Raw genomic sequence first — 18,994 nt, 5'->3', positions numbered from 1 at the left:
GCCGAAAATCAGAATTTTTCCACCTAACTGAATTTATCGTGTATTTTCCGGACTGGACATGACGTCACTGCCTACTATCAGTTTATTATTTATTCCCACTCCAGGACGTGCTGTTTTATTATTTCTCAGACCTGTGCTGTCTTGCGGTCTCCCCTTCTCACCATGAAAATCTCGCTTTCAAGCACCAAGAAAACTTTACTGTCAAAGGGCAATTATTTCAAAGAGCCGGAACACGGCATATTTGCGGCATATCAGCGGCACTTGGACTCGGGAAGCCGACGTAATGGTCGCCATGCTGATAGTCCACCCTGCTTCAAACGTCGAGGCACCGTACGAGCGGATACTGGGCGTGCTGCAAACATGCCCATTTCCTGACTAATGATCTGTAATGTGGTTATGCGGTTTTGCAGGGCTGACCTCACACTAAATCTGTCCTGTCCGGCGTTAGTCATGGGAGGGTGATGTCGACCAGAGCGATGGAATATCACAGAATGATAATCCACACTCTCGATAGGCAACGATCCTGCCTCTGTCGAATTCCGACAGTTGCTGTTAACGCTTCCTTTTCATTATTCGAGGCGTAACACGATATTCTGAGTAAACTCCGACCTTACAAAGCGCTTTCTGAATGAGAAATCCTCTACGCAACTTTTCTTTTATGCATGGCTTCAGATGTCGTTTCTACCCTCCTGCGTTATCTAAATGTGCTATAATACTAATCATTTGCATATCTCAACCTCTTCTTCCTTTCATGTAATTTTGACATTCGTCAGATCATTCGTTTCTGATGTTGCAATTTTAACGGCCAGCAGTGTATATATGCCTTGAGTTTTATCACTTATGCGGATTTCAGCTCTTTCAGTTAAATTAATGATCCTTCACTACGTAAGGTTTTAAAAAGTTGCCCATTTCGTTAAAGCATGAATATTTTTACTTTATCCCTCATTTGAAAAATGGCAGAATATAAAGATCTGGCAAGTCGAATTTTGAACTCTCTCCTGTAGAACGGTTAATAATAGTGGAAAAGGAAACTTAAGATTCTTGGACTCTTCCCTTAAAGATATTTCTAGTCAAAACTGAGATGAAACTTAGGCAGAACCATCTAATGTACTTTGCCTAAATTAAATAATGCAACTCTTGCATAACTATGACAGTTAAGCTAGTATCTTAGCTAATCTTTCCATAGCCTACCAATGAGATTAGTGTGAAAGAAAAAAAGATGCGAAATACGCGAATAAAAAGTTGGTTGCTCTTGTTTTTAAAGTGCATTAATGGACACTAACAGGTGATTCCCTCCCTTAAGGCTGTTACTATTTTAATTAGTAGCTAACTAATATATAATATTTTTATAAGGTAAAAGTTCATCCCACTTCAGAAGGAAAAATAAAAATTTAAAGTAAACTAAAAGCTCCTGCAGAAGTATTAGATGCCTTTTACATTTAATATTCAGTTGTTTATTCTATTTTAACGCCGTTTGTGTTACCACAGATAAAATAAATGATTTTTAGTTCGAATTAGTCCGAGGCCTTTATGACTTAAGTTTACACAATTCGAATTATCTGTCGTTATTTTAAATCCATCAGAGCGACTTTCATATTAGGTTATTTTCAATATGGCAAAACTTATGAGAGCTATCTGCCAAAGGGGAGGAATTCCTTCAGGGTGGCCCTTCAAGGGGAAACTGGCTTCTATTCACTGGCTAATTGAAGCCACACCGATAAAGCAATATTCACGCTAATCTAAGCATAATTTTGTCCGTTGTTATTTTTATTATGAAAGGCAAATTTTTTGTCTTTATTAATGCAACCAGTTATAAAAAGATCTCTCACACGCAAAATATTCTTTGCTCTTGTTGCATTTTACAATAAAAAAACAGAAATAGGAATTATAATATCGGTTTTAAAGTTTGGTTTATTTAGTTATGGCGAAACACTCGAGGGCTATCTGCCTAAGGAGAGGGTTGCCTTCGTGGAGGACTTTCTAAAGGAAACTGGCTCATATACAAGATACACATGAAAAAAACCCACTAAAACGCCCATGCAGCCAGCCTGTTTGCAGGGATTCGAGATCCGGACCGAACTACTAGTATTCAGCGACTTTGCCGCTCGACCGCTGGTGGGCCATGTTAGTTTTAAAACCTTTGAAGGGTGTAGCATTCGTTCTTAAAAGCAATTTTATATATGAATGATTGTCTAACAAAAATTTCTTGAAAAAGAGAAATTACTGAATTTTTTGTAAATAACACCGATTATTAATTTTGGATACGATCTGAGAAGTTTTCTATACAGAGGTTTTAGAAAACAACAGAAAAGAATTGGCATTGAAAAGAAATAGCCATATAGAAATTATAACGCACAGCATCTTATTTGAAGTAACATTCGAGTAATTACTGACATTATAATCTCTGGATATACTGAGTGTAGTTCTCAAAATATGTTTGAACTTAGAACCAACTTTCTTTATTCAAAGTTGAAATACTTCAAATTTTTATTGAAATATTCTATTGTATTACCCTTAAAACAAACTGCTGTGGAAAAGTATTTTCTACTCTAAAATCCTATTTTCAATCTTAAAAAAAAAGTGTCCATAACTCCTACCATAAATCAGTCTTGGTGAAAATCAAACTTGAAATAGTTTACACCACTGGGAGGGGGGGGGGTGGAACTTGAAGATTTTTAAGACTTGCGCTTAAAGTCAGAGCACTTTATGGTCAAATATTAAATGTTTCAGTTACTGACTTAGGCCGACAGAATAAAACCACTGGACTCTAGTCATTCGTCTTGGATTAGTTTCTCAGTGAAACAACAGGCTGTGTAGGGTTTTTGTGCGTGTGTGTTCCCATGTATATGTGAGCGACAATCAATTGCTGTAGAAAATCTACGAAAGTGTTTCTTGCTTTACTTTTTTAAATTCAGTTAACCAACCAATCAATTACCTAAATATTGAATTTTTTTCAACACCAAAGGATTTTTGTTATCGGTACCAGATTTAGGAATGTCTATATATATGCATGCATGTATAGATGTAATGCGTTCATTTATGAATGCGTATATGTACCCTACCTATATATGTGTGTGTATACATATACACATATATGCACATACATTCATAATCCTCGTAAGCTTTACCATATTCCAGTAACCTATTCAATAATCTTAACAGTTTACTCTCCAATAAAATTAAAGTTTCAAACTGATATAATTAACTACGTAAGGTTTCAAATATTTCGAGTTACTAATACGTAATAACAAAATAGGGTTAAAAATATTCTTTTCATTACCGATTTCCTTAAGACTTTCCATTGCACTGCTTAAATATTTTCCATAGAAAGAAACCTCTTCCCATTACATCAGGTTCCTCTTTTAAATGTTGTTGGCTAAATTTTATGTCCAACTTACTAAAGGATTTAGTAATTAATTTTAGACGACATTCCTATCTGCTGCTCTTTTCATGTGCGGTATGACATTAGGAAATATCATGCAATAAAACTAAACTCTTTTTACTACCGATTAAAACTGGAATCTGTAAGAATATTTTAATTTCATAAATATTGTTTTTAAGCATGAACACCTCATTCAGCTCCGGCCTGACATGAGCAAAATTAAGTTTCCTTCACTTGGCGAATTTGGCGAGATCTGTAGTAGCTAAAATCATTTCAAGATTTGCTGTTTCATTGCAGCAACCCTGCATCTCTGCCACCAAAAGCTGCTGATGCTGAATGAGTGCGAGATCCCGAACTTCTGTGAGGGATTTTATCCCAGGATATTCTAATCCTAAATATTGAGACGATTTAAAAATCCGTTGCATTTGTGAATTCGACTAACCGTTTCTCTAGTAACCATCCTTTCTTCTTTTATTTGGTAGAGGAGGAATTATGGGGATACAAGCTAGAAAAAGTGAGTAAAATTTTCTTTCACTCTTCCAACCCTTGCGCTCAGAATTTGCTGTTGATGTTTGGTTTTAAAGGTCAAAGGTCGGCGAATGAAATGCATTTTACGATTATTTTCCGGAAATAAAGTGTTAGGATGCTTTTTAAATTTTCGAATTTCTTTTAAATTTTACTTCTTTTATATGTAAGCTTTAAATTTCTTTTAACTTTTTCATCGAATTTAATTTTTTCTACATTTATTTCGAATTCAATTCTTTCTAAAATTTCTACGTAATTTAAAAAAGAAAGAAAGTGAGAGAGGGACACAATAAAAAGGTATTTTTAATGAAATATTAAATTACTCACACTTGGGCAGTCTGGCTGAAACTTTAGCGTAACAGAAATTCAGCTTTTTGTGATAACAGATACAGAACATTTTTCATGCGTTTTAAACAAACGCTGTTTGTTATTACAAAATCTTTCAATATTGTTCCACTCTTCATTTAATTGCAGGTTTTTAGATTTTAATGAAAACATCTTCTGTATCCATATTATTAGTTTATTCGAGAATATAAGATATTCTATACTGTTCTCCCTCCACTTTTTTCCCTCAAAACTCGTACCTTAATTTTTATTTTAGAAATTCAATCCAATTTTTAAACTTTCATTTTATAAAAACTAGGAATTTACCAAAAGCAAAATTATTAATAAATAAATTATTATTGTATTATAAAAACAGTACGTCTAATTAATTAAGTTTTAAATTACTGCGACTCTTAAATTTCGTTTCATTGTTTTTTAGTGTACGAAAATTTTATCAAATATTTTCATGACGACGGCTTATTTACAATTATTTAAAAAGGGAGGAAATAATTTAGTTTTCACTTTCTAAGCATCTATAATAAGGTCTCCAGATTGGAATTAAAATAGACAATGAATTAATTAACTCAAATTTATTAAATATATCACTTCACAATTCTGTCCATTACAATTTATTTAGCTACATTATATATTTACTATCGTCTTTTTGCTAGTTTTATGATTCAGTGATTTATAATCGCTGCCCTCGATTCCAGGCAAACTGGTAGTTTCGACCTGACCTCGATTCCAGGCGAACGGGCTGGCTGTACGAGCATTTTGGTGGTTTTCCCCATGTGTAACGTGTATACGAGCCAGTTTCCCATAAAAAAGCTCTTTGCGAGTAAATAATGCTAAGTTTTTATGGTTAAAAGTCATTTTTTCTTGCTCTTTTTATGGACAACTTACTCAAAAGAAGACACTGGTGTCAGAACGTTTTCGCCAGAAAGGAAGCTAGTCATATTTATATACATATATAAAGCTAGTCAATATAGAAAGCTAGTTAGATCAGCTAGTCAGAAACACGGTTTATAAGATCTTGCCTATGCATTTCCGGCTGCTGACCCCCAGTTGAACCATTGGTCGTCGTTGAACAATTTTAAAATTTCGTCAATTCCAGGAGATCAGTACTGACCCCAATGAGAATCCTTTATCTAAATATACTATATTCCTTTAGATGTCCTATAGAATGCTTGCCCACTTGGTCCATCTCTATTGATAATCTGTACTGATAAATCATATTAAATTTTAAAAGATCCCTTTTGGGCGACCATTAAGATTCAGACTTTCGCCCTGTCATTTTTTTTAATAATATATTTAACGGATAAAAATTGACAGCAAAAATGGTTGTATACTTTATGGTAGCAAGAAGGTAAAATCTATTATCTTTTTGATTCAATTTATAATACATAATTAATAATTTTTATAAGCATTTATAATATTAGCGTAATTCATAAAGAAAGGTTTCTGATGCATCATGTTACTGAATAATAATTTGCTTTTATTTTGTTAAGCGTATTTTCTGTTCTGTTTTTGAGGATTTGGAAATATATATTTGGAAGAAATGCAAACAGCGTGGGTCGCCTCGTTACGTCATTTTCACAAAACGCTAAATTTCTGCAGAAGGGGGGAAAATAATATAATTTATGACTTATATTTTTCTTACTTTAGGATTTGTGAAATTTATTATAGCTTTGAAGCCGACAGGAAAGTTGTTTGCGATACTGACTGCCGTAGCGAAGAGCCTGGCTTCGAATCCCGGAGAAGGCATGGATGTTTGTCTACCAAGATTTGTGGCAAATCCTCTTGAGGAATTGGTGGTAGGAGAAGAGGGATGTGAGAAGAGGATTCGCCCCCTCCCCGAATCCGCTTTTCTCAGAATTGGGGCGAAACTGAGCAAACCGTCGTAGTGTCATCTGTGTAATTCTCAAAGCTCTGGCCAATGATAGACGCAATCTTATATTCCTTGTCACGATAATTATTCGTGATCTTGTTCTTATTACATCGGACAAAATGAGATTAGTAAAAACAACATTATCGTTTTGATACTGTGATAACAGCCTATTTTTTTTTTTTTTTTTTTTTGCTATTAAGTGATTATTAAAAATTGCATGTCCGCAGAGACATGACGTATATAATCATGTAACAAACAATTAAAATTACTTATTAATATGCAGCCGTAATTTCTGAATATTTTTTGGCTAAATTTGTTAAAAGATAAATATGTTATTAGCCAGTTAGTTTCATTGAAAACAATGCATTTTTTTAAATATTTCTCCTAAAACTGCTCTACTCAATTCTTAAATCGCTCCTTCAAAAATATTTATCCTGTTTCATGTTTCAAATTATTGATTTGACTAAAGCCCGTTTCCGCTAAGTAAGAAAATGGATAAGTCAATAATATTGTTTCAGTAACAACGTTTACTTACTATATGAAACTTATTACTTACTATATGAAGAAATATACTAGGATATTTCTTCAAAGTGAAACTCGGCTTTTAAATTCTAAAAATTACCCATGACTAACTTGAGAATCTAACTTGAAAATTAGTGAAATTAACCTAAAATTTACTAATTCAGAAGTCAACAACAAAAATCAGCGTTAATTTTCAAAATTTTCACAGGACTAGTTTCGATGGTCTTACCGAACAACCATCCTCAGCTGCAAAACCGCAAATGAACAAGATAAGAAATAATGATTAGATAAAATAAGAAAGCCTGGACAAGAATAAGCAAGTGGCGCCATCTGTTGGTGAAACCAGAACTAAAACATAATTTCTTTAAAGGCCAAAGGCAAAGATGGATTGGAATTAGGATCGTTAACAAGAACAGAAAGATTTTTTTGAATGTGAAAGGCATTTCACATTCAAACAGAAAGATTTTTTTGAATGTGAAAGGCATTTCACATTCAAAAAAAAAATATTCTTTGGCCTTTAAAGAAATTATGTTTTAGTTCTGGTTTCACCAACAGATGGCGCCATTTGCTTATTCTTGTCCAGGCTTTCTTATCTTATCTAATCATTATTTCCTATCTTGTTCATTTGCGGTTTTGCAGCTGAGAATGGTGGTTCGGTAAAACCATCGAAACTAGTTCTATGAAAATTTTGAAAATTAACGCTGATTTTTGTTGTTTGACTTCTGAATTAGTACTTATTCGGCGTGTTATTGTGTCTTAATTAACCTAAAATTTATTATTAAAGAAATTAATAAAATGCAAGCATGCCAATTTTAGCCTTAAAATACACTGCTGGCTATTAAAATTGCATCACCATGAAGTAAAGCAAATAAAAAAAAGATATTTATTGTACGTAAACAGTTTGATAAAATGATTAAATTTGTATGCAGATTGCGGGTTTACAGTAGGGCGAAATTAGTAGAAGCAGCTATCACCCTTGGCATCTAAAACAGCCGTTATCTGGTTAGGCATGGTGTCAAACTAGGCTTAGATGACAGAAACGGGAAACTCATTCCTTGTTGCTTCAAGTCTATGCCACACTTTTGGAAAAGGGACAGTCGCTCAGTAACCCATGACCAGATGTTTTCAATGGAGACAGATCTGGAGACGTTGCAGATCAGGATAGCAATCGAATACCCTGTGTATCGAAGAATGTCAGAACACGATGTGCAACATGTGGTCTTGCATTATCTTGTTGGAAGACGGAGTTTGGCAGGACTCGAAGATAGGGCATAGCCACGGGACGTAGGATGTCAGAAATGTACCGATCTGCGTTCAAATTACCATTGATCCGAACTAGAGATGTGCGTGTCATGTACCCAATGGCTACTCAAACCATCACAGCAAATGTACGGCCCTATGCCGATATCGAATGCAAGCAGGCGAAATGTGTTCTCCTCGGAACCTCCAGACACGTATACGGCCATCAGAATACTGCACGAAGAATCGGGACTATTCTGAAAAGACTCCTGTATCCAACTTTGCCGTTCGGTGCAACAGATAGTCTTTCTCTATGCTGCATTGTCAAGGGAAGCCGAAATAATGCTTGTCGTGCTGATAGTCCGCGCAGTTGGAAACGTCGACGCACCGTACGAGCGGATACTAGACGTGTTGCAAACATACCCATTTTCTGACTAAGGGTCCGTGATGTAGTTGTACGATTTTGCAGGTCTGACCTCACAATATGTCTGTCATCTCCTTCGTTAGTCATAGGAGATCCTGCTTGTCATTCAGTATGACCCTCAGCAACTCATTAATTCCATATTCGCATGACAGTGGTTGGATGTTGACCAGTGCGATGGGCGATATAATGGAACGATAATCCACGCTTTCGATAACAACGATCCTGCCTCTATCGAATTCAGAGACTTACTGGTAAGCATTTCTTCTTATTATTCGAAGCATAACACGATATTCTGAGCAAACTCCGACTTTACAAAGCGCTTTCCGTATGAGAAGTCCACTGCACAACTTTTCGTTTATGCAGTGCTTCAGATGTCGTTTCCCCCTCGTGCGTTGCCTAAATCAGCGGTCGCCATCCCTTAGAACTTCACGGACCACTACATATATAATTTTATATTTGGCGGACTACTAATATGAGTTAAAGAAAAGGTAAATACATTTATGCAGTAATAATCAGCAAACTACACATATTTCGTTCACATTGAAAAATAACATGAAAACAACGAAAATCTTACCGTCTTGTAGAGAAAGCTTCACGTTTCCATATCACTGAAAAGGAACTTCAAGAAAAGTAAGAACAAATTGGCAAACGCAAAGCAATATCAATAAACTGACAGTATTATGCCGCCAGTTTTGAATTATTATAAACATAATAACCATCGCTTACTCGGCATCGAGTTCGATCAGCAGTTAAATAAAATAAAAACGGAAACTTCCAGTGATGCATTTATAAACAAGAATGCTGATTGTTCTCATAAAAATCCATCAAGATGACTATTGACACGGAGAAAAACTATGTTATTAACGACAGAAATAACATATGCTTGTAATTCAAAAGGAAAGAGAATTCCAGTTCTCGCTGTTATTGAAAATAGCAGCATAACCATGGATGCCAACTCTCACTTTCAAATGTTGCTAGATACACCTGCAAAAGTAGCTAATTCAGAACGAATTTCGCTAAAAGTAGTTGCTAAAATTAAGAAAAAAGTAGAAACCATTTTCCATAATAGGTTTTGTTACTCGTCATTTTTTAAACTGAATCTTCATAAAAATATAAATAATGTCCCAATCTTTCTGCGGACCATCAAAACGTTTTCACGGACCACCGGTTGGCGACCGCTGGTCTAAATGGGCTGAAATACTAATCATTTGCATATCCCAACCACTTCTTCCTTTCATGTGATTTTGACGTTCGTCAGATCATTCCTTCCTGGTGTTGCAATTTTAATGGCCAGCAGTGTATATTACGTAACGTTTAGGTACAAAATGTTAAATGATACATAAGTTTGACTGAACAATTTTATTTTCTATGAAAAAATGAAAAGCAGATAAAAACATCATAGAATTTAGTAACCTAACAATATGGGGGTAGAAGTGAAAGTCTGTTTGTTTGTTCCTGAATAACGCAGAAGGAACGACTCGAATCTTGAAAATGAGCTCATTTAGTGCACAGGCTATCATGTATCTCGATTTTCTGTCATATACCAGATATTTATACCAAAAGCTTATAAAGCCTGTTTTTCTGCTGGCTTCGTCTACACACACGTGTACGCTTACATATTTGCCCTACAAGATTTGCATTTTTATCTAGAATGATTTTTATCTAGATTTGCATTTTTCCTTTAGTTCAGTTCTTTTCATGCAATTCGATAAAATATGCGAATTCTCTTAATTTATTTCACCAATGTACACTGCTCAAAAAAAAAAAAAAAAAAAAAAAAAAAAAAAAAAAAAAAAAAAAAAGGGCCAGTCCTATATCTCCTGATCTACTGGGCCGATTGACAAAATTCAAATTGCGTTCTTCATGTCTCGAAACCGCGACTTAGGATATATATTAGATTTATATATAGCAATATTCTAACATAGGTATTTTGACACAAAATCGTACTTTTTCTGAGATAACATACCAATTTTTTTACATATTTCGATTCTACGACTCAAATTACGCCTAAATATGAAATTTTGTAAAATTTGGAGCGAAATTTACGGAGAAATTCACAAATTTATGTTGGCACTTTTTTGTCAGTTTGCGCCAAGAATAGTTCACTTGGCGAACTTCTTAATATATGGCAACCTAGTTTCCTTTCCCGTGAGAGGAAAAAAAAGTCACCATCGTTCTTTTTTTCCAAATAATATTCTTTATATTGTATTTTTAATTATAATTTATTATTTTAAGTAATTTTTTCTTTTTCGAATTTCATTTTAATTGTTTAAGTTGCATTGTTTTTTTCGAATAACTGTTTTAAAAATTTCTATTTACCTATTTGAACTGCGTAAATAAAGGTGCAGCGTTTATTTTTTTTCAAATAGTTGTCTTTATATATATTTTTTGTCATAGTTATTATTTTAGGTAATTTTTAAATTCTTATACTTTTATTTTAATTGTTTGTGTTGCATTGTCTTTTCAGATAATTGTTTTAAAATTTTCTATTTATTCCTTCGAACTGAGCATTTTAAATATATTTATTAATATAAATTTTCCAGAATTTGATTTTATTTATTTGAATTGCGTTTCTTTCGGAGGAATACTTTGTAACCCAGAATACGATGCGTTTGAAAACTGCATATATTAAAAGAGCAAATACAGTACAGCACAGTTAACACGCCTTTCAATGTTCCGTTCAGAAAAGATATATATAAATAAGAGAGATGTATAACCGACATTTTAACTTAGGATGACTTGCATACACTGCTTTAAACAGTTTTATCATTGTGCCCATTGCTTTACACAATTTTATCCTACATTTGGTTTCTTAAATGTTATTCATATTTTAGTCAAATATTTTATTATTGAAATCGTAAGAATCAAATATCATAAGAGTAAAAAATTTTAAATTAAAAAAAAAAAATACAAATTTTACCCCAAAATTTATTTTTTCTTCTCTTTTTCTTTAGGCATTCTACTTTATTCTTGCTCTTTTTCTTAAGGCATTCCGCAAGTATATTAAAAAGCATCCAACTTTTCGAAATAATCTTGATATTTCTGACAATCATTTTAAATAAAGTTATCGCTTTCCATTTCATAAAGGCCCACAAACGGCCGAGCGGTAAAGTCGCTGAACACTGGTAGTTCACTCCGGGGTTCGAATCCCGGTAAACGGGCTGGTTGCATGGGCGTTTTCGTGGATTTTCTCATGTGTACCGTGTATGCCAGCTGGTTTCCCTTAGAAAGTTCTTCACAAAGGCATCCTTCCTTTTAGGCAGATAGCCCTGCTTTGACGTAACTTAATAATCCAATTCAATCCATTTCATCAATATTTGGTCAGAGCCTTTATCAGTCTTTAGAGGCTAAACATTTTGAAGGTATGAGATGAAAGGAAAGACTGGTTTCATCAAGAGGTTTTAGTTTAATTATGACAAAGCACACTAGGGCTATCTGCCTAAGGGGAGGGATGCCTTCGTGGAGGACTTTCTAAGGAAAACTGGCTCGCATACACGTTACACCTGGGGAAAACCACGAAAACGCCCATGCAGCCAGCCCGTTCGCAGGATTTGAACCTCGGACTGAACTACCAGTGTTCAGCGACTTTACCTCTCGGCCGCTGTTTCATCAGGAGGGGAAAAAAACGCCTTTAGGTTACATCCACATACAATACTGGATAAACTCCTGAATCTTCAAATAATTCGACTGAGAAAATCATGGGATTCTCCATTTATGGTACGATATGATGTTCTATAACGTAATTAAAATTTATACAACCATATAGTCTAAAACCAATCGCTCTTCACTTTAATCTGCAATGATATCGTTTTTGTCTTTTCTGATAACACACGCTCAATTGATGGTATTTGCTGGTGTACACGTCCAAGTCTTTTCTCTTTGAACGCCTAAATTCTTTGAAGTAACCTGAAAGTATTGTTACGAATTTGGTATTTAAAAAGCTAATGTTAGTTCAATTACAAATTAAATGGTTTTATTTCTCGCGCAGTGCAGCGCGTGACGAATATTAAAAGAAAGCTAAGCCGGAAAATTGAAAATACAAGAGCGCGTGCATTAAATAATAAATATCTCTTTTTGATTTCGAGAAAGTACTGGAAAATTCTAGCGCGTGATTTTAAAATCTTATAAAAGGAGGAAAACATCTCAGTTTGTAGTAGTTGCTTAGTTTTTGTTGTTGCTTAGAAAACTGCTCTTGTTGATTGTAGCGAATTCGCGGATTAGCGTTCTTTAGCTGTTTTGAATTACGTTCTATTGGACATTTGAGTAGTTAAAAGATAACTACTGTGAGATATTGTAATACTGCATGATAATTTGAGAAAATTTAAGCATTTTTGTTGTGATAATAAATTTTTTTTCATTTTTCATCGGACTTGTGCATTCATTTCATAACGAACTCGTACGCACGCAATAGTATATTCAAAAGCGTCCAACTTTTTGAAACATCTTGGTATGTCTGAGAGCCAAATTTTCCCTCCAAATGTTTGTTTACTTTTCTCCCTAATTTTCTTCTTTCCTTCTACGGTTATTTTAAGTGCTCACACAAGAAAATTAAGATTTTTTCGATTGCTAGATTTCCATAAATTTTGCATTTTTGTCAATTTTTTTAAATATAAATTGCGTCAACTGTGTTTCAGCTGAAGACAGCTTTTCATTTTCTAGACATTTTAACTATAAACAAAGTATAGAGCAAAGTCCAAAGGAAAAATATTTTAATTAAGATATTTTTTGCTAAATGACAAAGAAATAAAGCAGTCCAGCAGTGTTTATTCTTCACCACCGAGTAACCCGATTCTTATATCGGCTGAAACAATCTAAATCATATTAAAGATCATGTTTTTTTATACAATCTATAACGCGAGAGAAAAATTAGCTTCTTAAAACATTCTTTCTAAGAAGATTAATATAAAAGATTATATATATATATATTTTTTTAAAGCTGGGACTTGAACCAAACTGTCAAACTTTTAAAGTTTAATTTACATGGTGGTTATAATTAAATTTCCAATTTGAAATGGTCATAAAAGGAGAACTACCGGACCAAATGTTATCAAACTTGGGAATCGTGTAAAATAGGTTATGAGAATTTATTTTCCGCCGAAAAAAAAAGAAAGAGTTCAAAAACTCACCACCAGGGAAAATCGGCGCTGTATACAATATTGTTAAATGAAATAAGACACGAAGACATCTGTTTAAAATGTGTTTAATATTTTCCGAAACGTGTTACAAAGCATGTTCAATGTAGCGTCCAGCATTTTTCGAAAGTAAGTTAAATCCTGTTACTGCATTCTCAACAGCAGCTCTTAGCATATCAGGAGGAATGTTACGGACATGTCAGTGTAACACATTTTTCATTTCTGCCAAATTGTTTAGATTATCACCATAAACAGTGCTTTTGAGATAACCCCATAGCCAAAAGTCACAGAGGTTGAGGTCTGGTGGGAAAAGGGGAAGTGTGGTCTATAAGACTTTCATTCGTGAAATGTTGCCTAAGTAACTGTGCGACACACGTGAGGTGGGGCCCAGCCCTGCATAAAAATCGTAGTATCTAAAATGCCACGTTACTTCAGTTCATGTATCACGAAAGATTTTTAACATTGACTTTAAGCGAGCTGCAATCACAGTGGTCCAGCTGTCTACTGCTCTTCAGAGAAAAATTGTTTAGTTATGAAACTAGCTGTCATTTCACACCAAACGGTGTGGAATGACTGCTATGCAATCGAATGCAGTAGGAGAATGCAATGGAACTAGATAGATAACATAAGGGATTTCTTTGGCCCAAATCGATTAAAAGCGTTTTGAATCAGTATCTTCATGTTTTAGTGCCGAATTCAGGCTTCAAAAATTACAAATTAGCGATCTGTAAGAAAACGATTTCCAGATTGTACGCACTTGTGCGAGTGATTTGCGATCTCACATTTTCTAATCGCTAATTCGTGGTTTTCACGGACGAATTTCTCACTTACACGGATGCCGCACTCGACTTTTATCGAATTTAACGCCTTTAAATGGTAATTTGCCTACTTCAGAGTTTCTTAAGGGTATACAACATATTAAACCCGTGTAACAAAAGGTTAAGTTAGATTCCGACCCATATTTCGTTTAACAATATTGCATACAGCGCCATTTCACCTGGTGGTGAGGTTTCCAACTTTCGTTTTTTCGCGGAAAATAAATTCCCATGACATCCTTTACACGGTTACAAAGTTTGATAACATTTGATCCAGTAGTTTTCCTTTTATGACGGTTTCAAAGTGAAACTTTAATTATAACCACCCTGTATATTATTAAATTTTAATTTGAAGCTATGCGTTATACCATGCGTAAGATTTTCGCTTTTATGGAAAAAATAAAGAATCGAAGCAAATATACTTAGTATATTAGACCAAAACTGAAAAAATTTCCCCTCCCTCCGAAAATAAAATATTGAAACTTCAACCATGAATTTATTGAATTATCGAAATATTCAATTTGACTTATCTTCTAAGTCCTGGTTCCGACAACAATTCCGTCAAAAATTCCGAATTACTGAAGCTGAAGTAAAAGGTTTAGTATATATTCACTGTATGTTAATAAAGTAATAAGAGTGTAACAAAAGATTTAGATTATAGAATTTACGCTGATGCAACTATTTGTCTGAATGCACAACATGTAATGGAAGAGAAGGCTTGTAGAGATCTGTTTTTGACATGCCTCTAAAAGTAGATGTCATACTCCTTTTGTTTCTTCAATGTCAAAAAACTTTCCTTTGAGAGGCCTTTAGTTTTGGGGAGGAAAAAATCATAAGAAGACAAATTTGAAGAACATGCAGGACAATTGAGTACACATACTTATTTTCGGAGCACAAGCGGTTCTCGGATTGGTTATTGAATAATGAAAAGATGCATTGCCATGCAATACAAAACATTTGGAATACGTTTTCTGAGTGAAAACATAAGATTAAAAGTCATCTGCTTAATTCACAGCCATTTACAAGTCAACTACTCGGGCAATTGCAGAATCGTTTTGATCCTAAGCTTGTAAGGCCCACCAGCGGCCGAGCGGTAAAGACACTGAACACTGGTAGTTCGGTCCGAGGTTCGAATCACGCAAACAGGCTGGCTGCATGGGCGTTTTCGTGGTTTTCCCCATGTGTAACGTGTATACGAGCCAGTTTCCCTTAGAAAGCCCTCCACGAAGGCATTCCTACCTTTAGGCAGATAGCCCTCGTGTGCTTTGCCATAATTGAATAACCCATAACCCAACCCTAAGCTTGTAAGACAAACCTAATATCACTGGAATTAAACACTTCTTTAATCTTCCGAGAACGTTCCTTCTTAGCTCATATTCCAAGAATATTAAGTGAATACAATTATTGCAAAAGAAATTGAATATTCATTTGCACTACGGCTTGGTAGTTTACTAACGAGTTAACAAAAATTCTGCTTTTGTGTCTAAGAATACAACAATATTTTAAATATTTACAAATAAAATATTAAATTGGAGATTTAATTGGAGCCTCACCAGTTGCCTCGCATTTGAAGATTGTTAAATACTAATTGTTTGTTGCGAAGTCTAACCCAGGCTGCATGGTTGGCTTTCGTAGTTTTCTAGGTTCTCTTTACAAAGGTTCTCTATGAAAGCATCTTAATCAAATAGCTCCCATGTTCTTTCTATGTTCAAATAACCAACTAACCTAGTTTAAGCGCGATTTCCAAGGGAAGTTACTAGTAAAACCCGAATACTCATTAAAAACCATGTAGCTTGCCAATCGGGAGTAACATGAAAGATCCTGCGCCAATAATTAAATTGCTGTTACGGTATGCTGTGTCTAAATTTAGATGGTCATCCCTTAATTAAATAGCCCACCAGCGGCCGAGCGGTAAAGACGCTGATCACTGGTATTTCGGTCCGAGGTTCGAATCCTGCGAACGGGCTGGCCGCATTGGCGTTTTTGTGGTTTTCCCCATGTGTAACATGTATACCAGCCAGTTTACCTTAGAAAGTCCTTCACGAAGGCAACCCTCCCTTTAGGCAGATAGCCCTCGTGTGCTTTGCCATAATTAAATAATCCAGTCCAATCCTTAATTAAATATAATTTATTTGTAACTTCTACTAGAACTGACGGTAAGAATTGAAGTGCAAATAAATAATATCGTGTGCAATCTTGATTAATATAAAATTTAAAATATTTGCATAGAAAAATATTTGCATTCAGACAGAAAGTTTTTTGAAATATTTTCAATTATTTTATAAGAAGGATTTATTAATAACCTTAATAATTACTTATTTTTACAATTATATTACTGATGATTAAGATTCAGCTCTTGACAATTACATTCTAAATTAGAATTTTAAGGATATAAGGAAAATACGCTACACACAAAAATACATTTTAGGATAGAAATCAGTTGATTTTTTATGTTTTAAAACTTCTTAAATTCATTTAATAAACATCGTATCCTCGTTGTGAATTGAATCCAGAATGTTGAGAGGCGTTTATATAATTATTCTTACTTGTCCACAGAATCTGTTGACTAATCCAGTCATTAAGTAGCTGCAGATCATTTCTACATAACCATTGAACTTCCATAAATTCAGTCTCTAGAGGGCTGTATGTTTATATCATAATTTGGCTTTTATAAAAATGATTATTCTAAATATTATGTTTCTATAAAAATATACTGTGCTCTAAAAATGTGGATGATAGTATCAGCCACTTCAAAAGCAACAGTTTGTTTAGAAATAAATTATGCAGTTAATGTCATAAAATTCAAATAAATACCAAACGAAAATTCTCAGTTTTAGACAATTCGATTTAAACGAAGTAAAGTAGCAGACGATAAAACGCCGAAGGTAAAAATTTACTCTTACAAAAATTTACTCTTATTTATTTAAAAAAAGGAAGATAGAGAGAAATTTTAAAAAAATAGTTAAAAATTTGAATAATATCATCAATAATACAAAAAAAAATAGCTTTTCATATAGTATTAATAAATATTTATTACGCATCATTGAGGGAAAAAATGTCATATAATTAATTCTTCTTAAAATTTTACTTGAAATTCAAGGTTAAAAATAGCTGTGACAATTCACTGTAACAAAAATCCATAGACCACATTTAGAGTTATTATCGCTCAAAAAAAAAAAAAGTTGCCAAATTTCAAAACTCGAAAATATGTAAATTCGTGTATATCTTAGAAAATTTTGAATAAAAAAGTCTAATTTTTTGCAGATATGCTTAAAAATACACCTACTTTAAGATGATGGTAAAAATTTTATAGGTTATAATTCAAAATTTTTTTCGAAAAATTTATAAAAATTATTTAAAAATAGAAATTTAAAACATAAAACACAAAAAATGGGTAAATTTTATTTGGAATGAACCTAAATTTCGAAATGGGAGAGAAAAAATCAAAAAAGTTTAATAAAAAAAGAGATATTAATAAATATTTGCCAAATTCAATTAACATTGAGGAGCTAAAACTTTGAGAGCTAATATTTTAAAAACTACTCGTACGATTTTTACAAAACTTGGTATTCTGGCATAATTTGAGACGTAGAATCGAAATATGGAAAAAAATTGGTATGTTATTTCAGAAAAAGTACGATTTTGTGTCAAAATATCTATGTTAGAATAGTGCTATATATAAATCTAATATATATCCTAAGTCGCGCTTTCGAGACATGAAGAACGCAATTTGAATTTTGTCAATCGGCCCAGTAGATCGGGAGATATAGGACTGTCCCATTTTTTTTTTAACTCATTTTCAGTTATTTGGATACAGCAAAGAATAAGGGAGCTACATGCCTGAGAGGAAGGATGCTTTCATGGAAGACCTTCTAAAGAAAACTGCCTCATACCCACTTGCACACAGCTAAAACCACAAAAAACACCAGTGCAGCCAGCTAGTTTGCCTGGTTTCGAACCCGCGTACTACTAGTAATCACGGGTGTTAACAATTCGGCCACTTGTGGGGCGTATCATTAGATAAGCATACGCTATACAAGCTCAATTAGGTAAGCATACACATACATTGTAAAAATAATCTTACTTTTCTACATTTAAAAAAGTTCATCTGGAAAATCCTACTAACGAAATGGATACGACGCTAATTAAAGAAATACTACGTCTGAACTACGGGGAAATCCATAGTTTCCTGGGAATGCGATCAGTCTTTTATTTATCTGTTAAGTATTTAGTTTTAGTCTATGAATATCAAAAGCTTCTTTTATTCACGTTTTAGTAGTTATCAGCATTTTCTACCCTTTTAGTTGTTTAATTTATAAATCACGTTGAAAAGCCATCTAGAACTAGATAAAAATATACATTTATGTTTCGCGTTTTGAAAAGGAGGGGTAGAAGGATCTTCTAGAAATGGTGAAAGATGTGCATAAGGGGGTAAAAAATGGAAAAATGGTTGTGAACTGCTGTTCTCAAGGCTACTGAAGAAAAGAAAGAGGGAGAAAAGCTCCAGAGATTTTTTTTTTTTTTTTTCAAATAATTAGGTGCTGTGAACTATAAATTCAGTCTTAAAATATATGTGACTTGTATGTATACGTATATGTACGTAAATTAGCTGCAATAAATATGCTGAATACGTACGAGAGTTTCATCTTGAAAATTTTTTAATATTTCTTCTTTATTTAATGGCACGTAATGTGCAGTGAATATTTCCTTGAATCTCCATCACAAAATGTAGAAGTTTCAATA

At 33.8% G+C, this 18,994-nt stretch overlaps 1 protein-coding gene across 1 annotated transcript in view; it reads left to right on the top strand.

Annotated features, from left to right (window-relative positions):
• Nucleotides 1-3,704: 3,704 nt before the first annotated feature.
• The window catches only part of LOC118192357 (NACHT domain- and WD repeat-containing protein 1), a 342,710-nt gene continuing 327,420 nt past the window's right edge, over nucleotides 3,705-18,994 (top strand). Inside the window, exon 1 of the mRNA XM_085820425.1 lies at nucleotides 3,705-3,896. The gene's annotated coding sequence lies outside the window, so the exon portion shown is untranslated. The remainder of the gene's footprint in view (nucleotides 3,897-18,994) is intronic.

This window comes from Stegodyphus dumicola, chromosome 7 (genome assembly GCF_044657685.1).
Source record: "Stegodyphus dumicola isolate Sdum_Otavi_A_Nest chromosome 7, ASM4465768v1".
Taxonomy (NCBI): Eukaryota; Metazoa; Arthropoda; class Arachnida; order Araneae; family Eresidae; genus Stegodyphus; species Stegodyphus dumicola.
Note: the sequence above shows the minus strand (reverse complement) of the source record. Positions and strands in the feature narration are given on the sequence as shown.